Below are 9672 nucleotides of genomic sequence, written 5' to 3' on the forward strand. Positions count from 1 at the left end.
CATGTTTTCTCCCTTTCTTTCCAAAATGCGACAAACGCCAGTTCTCTGCAGAACGCGATATATCCGCTCTCAACCAATCACAGCGTACCATTCCACCCACTGTAAACATTGAAGGCTTTTTTAAAAGCCGTTTTTAATACCAGTGTACTCGGCAAATGTGTTTATTTAACTGCGCAGTGGCACCAGATACTCTTTAATCGGTAATGACAAATAATTTATAACATTAACTAGATGACCCGTTGAATTCATTTTGGGAGCGACGACTGAATGTATTTTTTGTCAAATGCATGTAGCCTACTGTATATAAGATAAATATGGGCAAAGTTTATGACTCTGTCATATATGTGAATCAACTTACTTTGTTGTGTATTTTCAATTTGAAAAATAACTTTTATAATGATGGATTAATTGCATTTTGAAAAAAAAAGTGTCGTGGATTTATTGCATTTTAGGGAAAAAAAATAATACGTTTTTATAATAAACTTTTTAAAATCAAAATGTAGATTTGAATTTTTAATGTTTTTATAACCAAAAGATGAAACAGAAAATAGTGTTTTTCATCTTGCCACTTTCTTGGTAAAGAAAATGCCTTTTTACTCAAATTAATCAAAATGGAGTTATTGCATTTTGGAACCAAACTCTTCATCTGTTTTTATATTTTAATGAGTAATTTAATACTTTAACACTGCAGTGCTTTCAGAGCTTATTTATGATTGAAAAGTCTTAACATGTGTGTTGCTATGCTTTGACAGACAGCTTTTACTACCACACAGACTTACACTGACATTCCATCACCAGATACCTCATGAGGGAACGTTTTTAAAGAGGAAAAATAGACAAGATCCAGGCTGAGATGGTAATATTCCTAACATCAGTGGAATGCATTAAACGTGTTGGAGATATTTCTGAACCTCATGGATTCCTCTGTATGAAAAATTAAATGTACAAATCTGGAAGAATGTCACTCGGAATTACATTCCTCATGCATCCACTTAGCAGTGTCTGGAAGCACAGGATCCCTCGATATCAGTGTCTAAATGACCAACAACTGTTTTACTTCAGACAGCAACATGAATAACTGTCAGAGTACAGACTATTTAAAACATTGCAATCAAATGACAATAAATAGAAACCAGGCTAGGTGATATGGTAATTTAGCAGACAGAAGGCATGAAACCTCAAGACACTTGACAAACTACAGAAAGATTTTTACTGTTATTTTATTTACAACCCTTAGATGCACCTGAAATATTACGTCATTTGTTATGTGAATATAGCTGTGCACTGGTGCTTAGACTAGTGAACTTATTGCATTATTCTTCAGACTGAAAATGAGTCATGCCCTATACATCTACTTTGTGGCACAGTGAGAAGTAATTATTGCATTTGACCCATTAGGTAATATATCTCACAAGAAAGAGAATTACTAATAGCAATACCTGAACATTAATTTCATACTGGGCCTTGTTAATGCTAAGATTGTCTGTAGTCAACCATAGCAGACAGCAGTACACAGATAATAGAGTTAATGTTTATGTGTAATCCAAACAAAACACAACATATCTAACTTAAACCTTTGTGTTTTTGACATTTACTTAAACTTACAGTAGGAGTTACAAGTTAACCCAGATGTATACTAGATCTCAGAGACTCCCAAGAGAAACTCCCCAATGGAATGGCTTTTAGCTTTGTAAAAATGGATTTTGTTACCAGAAAATTTACTAAATCAATCAAAATTACTAAGCAGCACTGGCATTGATGTCCCTGGGCTGGAAAGTGATGCTAAGACAGCATATCGTTTGATCTATGCCCTCAAACTCGCATGCCATGCACAGAGGGTCAAGGGTTCAATTGTGGTGGTAACCAAGATGGCGGACGAGGGGCGACCTCACCTTGTACCCCAAAGCATCTGAAAACGGTCTTGTCCATTAGTTGAAATGACTGCCTGGGGCCTGTAATATGACTTCACCCAGCTTATTAAATTATCAACAAGGCCAGCTTTCTTTACAGGAACAAAGGAAATAGGCCCATTTTGCCTGATTAGAGCCATTGTAGGCCTTTTAAGACTATAAAATGGAATCTTAATCAAACAGTGTTCAACTAAAATTTAAAGAACAAGAAAAAAGTAAATAAAAAATCAAATAAAATGACAATTGATATTTTTATTTGATATATTAGAGAGATACAATTGTAAATAATAAATAATATTTAAAAGAAAAAGAAAAACTCAAATCAAATCCACAAATGATGGATTATGATTGAGTTACTGGAGGAACCACTAATCTGTTGTCGAAACTTATTTGCTCCACTCGAAATGTGCCTCAAGTATCTAATCATTTTTATGGTGTCACATTCTATCACACGCATTAAGAAATTTCCATAAGTGACCCATCAAAGCTTTCAGAGTGAAAAATCCGCCTACAATAGATTGTTACAGTGCTGGAAAAACACTTGATACAGCTTCACTTAAAAAAAATTAAATACATTAAAATTCATTCTATGATGTTTTGGGTTTTTTTTTCATAAAGTTGTTGAACATCAAGAGAAATAAATATTTTATATAATTATTATGGAGATTAAGCTATCCTAATAGCCTCATTATCAAGAAACTGTCAGTATTTAAGCATTTCAAATCCTTTAGAAAGGTTTATGGACCCCTGAAAATCATTATACAACATGAGTCATTTGAAAGGATGCTGGCGTTTGAAAAACCCAAAAGGGTGTATTTCGTAACACAGCTGCCTTTCTCTATGGGCCTTTGTGAAAGAACAGGTCTGCATGACTATTTGATACTATTTGAGCCCCAAAGACTTGGAGAGAAAATAAAAGGAGATTTCACAGTAAATTAAGATAATAGCCACAGTTGAATTATGAAACATGACTGCACTGGAACTGTTTGGACAGGTCAGGCGGTGTTGCAACCAGTTTGGATTTATTTACCCAAATGCAAAGCCTAATCGGTCAGATGTTAGAACAGAGCATGCCAAGTTATATTAATGAAACTGTCTGCAAAACAAACATTGCTGTGCACAGATTAAATACTAAACACAGATTCTAGTCTCATTTTAAATGCCAAATAAGTTATCAAATTTCATTGCCTAACCTGCTCTGTCTTAGCTCTACTTGATCTGTCAAGACAAATACTGACACACATCAGTCATGACTGAGCTGAACACTGACTGACAGCTAGAGATGGGTAAGATATCTTCTTCTGAAGAACAAAATTCTTTTAGTGATAATGATTCTAATTGCTTTAATCATATACGTATTGCTCATATGCTACAAGCACTAAAATCTATGGAAGACTTTTTATCTCACAATTTTGACTTGTTTTTTTAGAATTGTGAGAACTCGCAATAGCAAGAAAAAAGTCATAATTGTGAGCTGACTTTTTTCTCAGAATTGCAAGATTCTGACTTTAAAGCTAGCAATTGTGACTTTATTGCCCAGTTTCACAGACAAGGTTTAAGCCAAGTCCCAGACTAAAATGCATGTTTGAGCTGTCCTAACTGAAACCAACTTGCATGAACTTAAAATATGTCAGTGCCATTGTTTTGTCTCAGGATGCACACAAGTAATGTTTTTTTTATAGTGAACGTTTATAAAAGCTACTTAAATGTCCTGACCTACACTGTAAAAAAAAATGACAGTGATTTGAATGGTAAAAGACTGTAAAAATGCTACAGTGAAAAAAGTTAATTGGTTTACAGAAAGTTTCTGTGCTATATACAGTGAATAACTATAATAGATCTAACGGTACATTTAATTTAATTTTACGGTAAAATACCGTTAAATTTACAGTTTTTGGAAGCAAAAAATAACAAGTCATTGTCTAATTTACAGTGAAAAAAACATAAATTGACATTCCCACAATTCCCTACGTGACACTTCAAATTTGATTTCCGTTGAAATAACTCTGTTTCTTCTTAGTTTTTTCTGATCAATTATGTACATTAGGGTTTTATGTTACATCTGATCTTGTAAAATGAATGTTTATTGCATTTTTAAAAATTCATGTGTGTTACCATGATGGTGTTTAGTGTTTGTGTGAATGACACTCTATATATTAGTGTTGTCCTTCTCAGCTTGTGATCAACTTTGATTCATCATGTAACCACTGTGTTTGGTGGTTGTCAGTGTATTACAAAGGTACAAAACAAATATTAGTACTTCAATAGGTTGGTAAATTAACATTATATCAGTTAATGAAATATGTTTTTTTACCGTAAATTTAACAGATTTTTTTACAGTGTGTAAAATAGCTATGAACCGTAATTATTACAATATAAAACTTTAAATTATACAATTTTAAACTGTAAAATAGAAAGTAAACTAAGTGCTGTCCCATAAAACCTAAAACGTTGCTACCGTACTTTTCACTGTAAAGTTCTGGCAACCACAGCTGCTGTTTTTTTTTTTTTTTTACCGTAAATTTTGTAATTGAACTGAGGCCTAATCCTGTCTTATTCTAAGCCCTGTCTGTGAAACCAGGCCTAAATCTCACAATTGTAAAAATTCAGGATAGAAAGTCAGAATTGCGAGATAAAAAGTCGCAATTACCTTTTTCTTATTCAGTGGAAGAAACAAGCTTCCCTAAAAGTCCGAACTAACTAGCTCTAAACAAATTTTTTAAAAGAATTTAAATTGATTGTGTTGAAAATTTGTCCTCAATTTAATTCTTACAAGATTAAAACAAATCCAATAAAAATGTTTAATTGAACACTAACATGTCTTCCCTTTTACCCAAAAACATAAAATGGCAACTAACTTTAAATTGTACTCTCCCAGATCCAGCATTCAGGGAACTAAACCCATTGTTGATTTTCAGTTGTCAACAAAAATAATTCAAAATAATTGGTTTGTTCACTTAAGCAAACTTTCCACTGCGCGTCCAATCTGTGTTGTTGCTCACATACTCTGGAATTCAGTAAAAACGGACATGTGCAGTGTGAAAACAGTGAAAAGTCCTAATGCTGTTGGACTCTTGGAACGCTGCCTGGCCATTGAAATTTGAGGACCGGAACTAACTGTTGTATTACTAGTTTTAAATTAATCAATGCAAGGGCAATTCTGGATCAATCCTCTGAGAATTAGACAATAACATCTAAAGTGCAAGGCAGTTAGTGCAATTACACCCACAGAACACATTTCCATAAAACCTTTTAAACTTAAACAAAACTTTTTTGTTTAGTAATAACGCTCCAGGCCCTGGATGGCAAAGTAAGTAAAAGCTTTTTTAATGGGGTTGGGCACATGTGTCAAAGCTTTACAGGATTAAAATGTTTCAAGTGTCTTCCTGCATTATTGTCCATCACCTTAAGGCTTTCTCTTCTCTTACATTTCTTCAAACTATCTCTACATCCAATATGATCTCATACCATGGTATGTTGGTATTTGTAAATAATTTTTTTGTTTGTTTGGATGGTTGGTTTTTTGTTTGTTTGTTTGTTTGTTTGTTTGTTTGTTTGTTTGTTTGTTTGGAGAGACACTGATAAACTCATTGCCACAAGTCATTAAGTATGTTCCACTAAATTAAATAGTCAAATAGAAGTCTGCCACAAAAAAAAAAAAAGATTAAAAATGTGTGTCAACATTTTTGCAAAACGCAAAATACATTGTGTCGTGCACATTTCGTAACAGTTTCAAAGTGAAATGTCCGGTGAGTGGCGCTAAAAGCATGTTTAGGTTGTTTGCCACGGGATTCGTACCCATGGTTTTTGCATTGCAAGTACAATTCTGTACCAGTTGAGCTACCGAGCAAGTTTATCATATCTGTAAAACTGAACATACGGAGTTGGGTAAGTGATGCAAACTCAAAATACAATATATTCGTTTATAAATCATGCATTATGGTAAAAAGTGTTTTGAAGTCATAATATAATTGTGCAAGGAGCCGCGTGAAAACAAGTCTTTAATTGTGTAATCAAATAAATGTGTGATAAAACGATTAAAAGTGCTTGCTGTTTATTGCCTCTAGTGTTCATTTCTGTTAGAAAGTGCAGTGATATGTACACAGTACGTATTTTACGTTTGCCAAAAATGTTGACACAGGTACGTTTTTCCAATGAGAATGTGATGTTATTGTGAGTACTCACTGACTCCCAGAATACAGTAAATAGTTTTATAGTTTAATTTTATTTTCACAAATTGTATTGTTCCCTAAAATGCCTTGATGACTCATTGGGAGTAAATGTGTGGGAATTATTACATCCCCCAAACAAATAGACAAAAGTGAATGTAATATCATCACAATACTCAAAATGATATGTATATATAATATATATATAATATATATGTGTGTGTGTGTGTGTGTGTGTGTGTGTGTGTGTGTGTGTGTGTGTGTGTGTGTGTGTTGTCCATTGTGAATGTACATATATGTAATTTTCCCTCATGAACAGAGTTCTACCAATCAATGTCATATGACATGTGAAAATATACATGCATTATAATTCAATAGTGCAAACGTTGGGAATTTGAAGGGTTCTTAAATGTGTGAAATGGACATATTTTTTCCCTGACTTAATTTTCCCTTTTCTAACAGCTCAGAATAGTCACCAATGAAGAGTTTGGAACTGAGCGTGTTCCTATGGTGTCATCAGCTGTAGCATCATATAGTGACATATGGCATATACATTCAATAAAGCAGGCTAAAATTGGTAGCTAAGACCTGTAAAGAAAAATGTGAAGTGAGAAACTAACTGACTCAGAATAGAAGCTTAATTTCCCCTCCACCTTGAAATAATTAAAATTTCATCACTCTAGTCAGGTTTTAGGGCTTTGTTTACTGTGATTTAATAAAATCACAAAGATTAAAAGGGGGTTAAGACTGTAAAGGTTAAGTGCTGTCTTGAAGGGCACTTGAGATCTGATTTTTAATTGATAATGTTTTTGCTTCACTTTTTTTTTGTCTCTTCAGCAGTTTAATTTAGAGAAGACTGTGAACTCAAATAACAAACTGCTTAGACTACAGCTCAAACTTCCATTTCACTTTTCCCACTAAATAATAAATAAAATCACTACTTAGTTTTCTCATAAAACAAGCTAAATTTACTTTAGCAAATTTGTGTAAGATATATTATGACCAAAGAAAAAACTTGATATCCATCAAAGTTCTTTTGGGGTAAAAAGAAGTTTGGAGTAAAAAGAAATACAAGACCAGCGGTATACTTTTAGCAAACATCCTGACACTGCTGAGAGTGTCGCTTAGATGAAAATGTTAATATGTGCTGTACACTTTCCTTTCAATAACAAAATAAACACAACAAAATTGACAGCGGTAAGAAAACAGCAGTTAAGAAAGCATCTGTTCATAGCGATGTGGATGTTTGCACAAGCTCTGCAATTCAGTAATGCATTAAAGTCCCATCATGTTTATTTATATAGCAATTTATACAAAAGATTGTTTAAAAGCAAGCAGCTTTACAGTATTAAACATGAAAAACAGTGTCAGTGTCTCTTTTAATTAGAATTACAACTTAATTTTCTACTGTAAAGCGGCTCTTCAGTGTGTTCATGTTTTTACTCGTGGACGTCCGACTTGAAATAAATTGGAGAAGATTTCTACAATAAAGAAGGTGGAGCCTCAGAGCCACACCTACCTACTACATCATCGACATAGACGTATTTGTTTAATACCAATTCAACATACTAATATCAAAACACTGATTTGGAAATTGATGTTTGTTTTTCAGTCTATTTTCATTCTCTCCAGTAAATGAAAAGTATGAAAACAAAAGATGTTTACAATTTTAACTGAAAGTGTCTTCAAATGAGAAGCAGAGCTCTCTGATGGGTATGAATGTCGTTCCAGAGTTTCTCTGGTGAATCTGTTAGTGATGGCTGGATGAAGGTTAGAATGGACTCCAGGACTGTGCCTCTGGATTGTGTCCAGGGTGGGAGTAGAGCCAACAGTCTCAATGACAAACACAAGGCCATCTGTTGAGCTCTCGTACACATGAGAAACTTCCACCAATGCTCGTCCTCAGGGTAAAAAAAAAAAACCCTGACATGAGCACAAGTAGAATTGACAAAGGCAGTTACTTTACTCGCCTTAGTTTCAGGCATTATGAGATCAGCGGACATGTCTGGTGACAGCATAATCTCAAAATGGATTTAGACAGGGTGGAAACATTTGACTGGAGGCACTGCGTGAGATCGGTTGACTGATTTTAGGTTTCACCTGTATTGTAAGTCGAGTCGCAAAGAAAAAGAATGCAAATTACATCCACAATATGTAAACTTTAACCTTCTAGACATTGTTATCTTGACTCCGAGGATTATTAATGATGAAGATATTCTGTATCATGTACTTACTTCAGTTACATTTTAAAGGTCCCGTTCTTCGTGATCCCATGTTTCAAACTTTAGTTAGTGTGTAATGTTGTTGTTAGAGTATAAATAAAATCTGTAAAATTTTAAAGCTCAAAGTTCAATGCCAAGCGAGATATTTTATTTAACAGAAGTCGCCTACATCGAACGGCCAGTTTGGACTACATCCCTCTACTTCCTTCTTTAATGACGTCACTAAAACAGTTTTTTGACTAACCTCCGCCCACAGGAATACACAAGAGTTGCGTTTGTAGAGTGTGTTTGTCGCCATGTCGTCGAAACGCTGTTATTTTCATCCCGCAGTCCAATCACCGGGTCTGATTCTGGCTCAAATTGATAGGGTAAAATTAAAGACATGTTTACAATAACACTGAGCGCGTGCATCTCCACGTTATGGTAAGAGGCGTGACCTTTCCGGGCAAGGTTCGCTAAGCTGCTGTCGAATCACAACACAGGAACCGCTGGCACAATCAGAACTCGTTACGTATTTCTGAAGGAGGGACTTCATAGAACAAGGAAGTCATCAGCCCGTTTTTATGACAGTGGAAACAGCGGTATACAGATAAGTAAATTATGTGAAAAATACTGTGTTTTTTTACACGCGAAACATGAACACATGTTATGTTGCACATTATAAACACAATTAAAGCTTCAAAAAACCACGAAAAACGGGACCTTTAATATAATAAGAAGTTTTAAGTAAGTTTAAAAAACAGCCTATGTTATTGTTTTTTTTTTATTGCATGCTGACAAAAAAAAAAAACATAAAAATAAATAAATAATTAAACTGAATCTTTTATGCCTAATTTTAAATCCCACTAATTATGCTGCAATTATTTATATATATATATATATATATATATATATATATATATATATATATATATATATATATATATATATATATATATATTTATTTATTTTTGTTATTTAAGAAGTTTTTTTTTTTTTAATCAGTACATTCTTATTCCAGGCAGTAACACTAACAGAGGGGGTAAAACAGAGTTCATACATCATTTCTGTATTTTCCTAATTAAAAATAAATAGTGTGAGTAGTTTTAGCTTTCAACTAAAACACAGTTAAGGCACTAAAGCTTTACAACACATTTAATTAAATCATGTCCTTTGGTCATGATTAGGTAAGTGGAGAATGTCTGAATGTCTCACACAGAACGTCGCTAATGCCTGTCATATTATCTCGCTTATTTCCATAGCATCTGTCAGAAGTGTTTTTATAACTTTGCTGACCTCAATATTTCAATAATGTAAAAAGATCTGTAAAGGATCCTTAAAATATGGTTTGGTAACCCTTTTTGATTAAGCAGGCAAAATAGATTGGTGCAG

Source organism: Megalobrama amblycephala, linkage group LG1, assembly GCF_018812025.1.
Source record: "Megalobrama amblycephala isolate DHTTF-2021 linkage group LG1, ASM1881202v1, whole genome shotgun sequence".
Classification (NCBI taxonomy): domain Eukaryota; kingdom Metazoa; phylum Chordata; class Actinopteri; order Cypriniformes; family Xenocyprididae; genus Megalobrama; species Megalobrama amblycephala.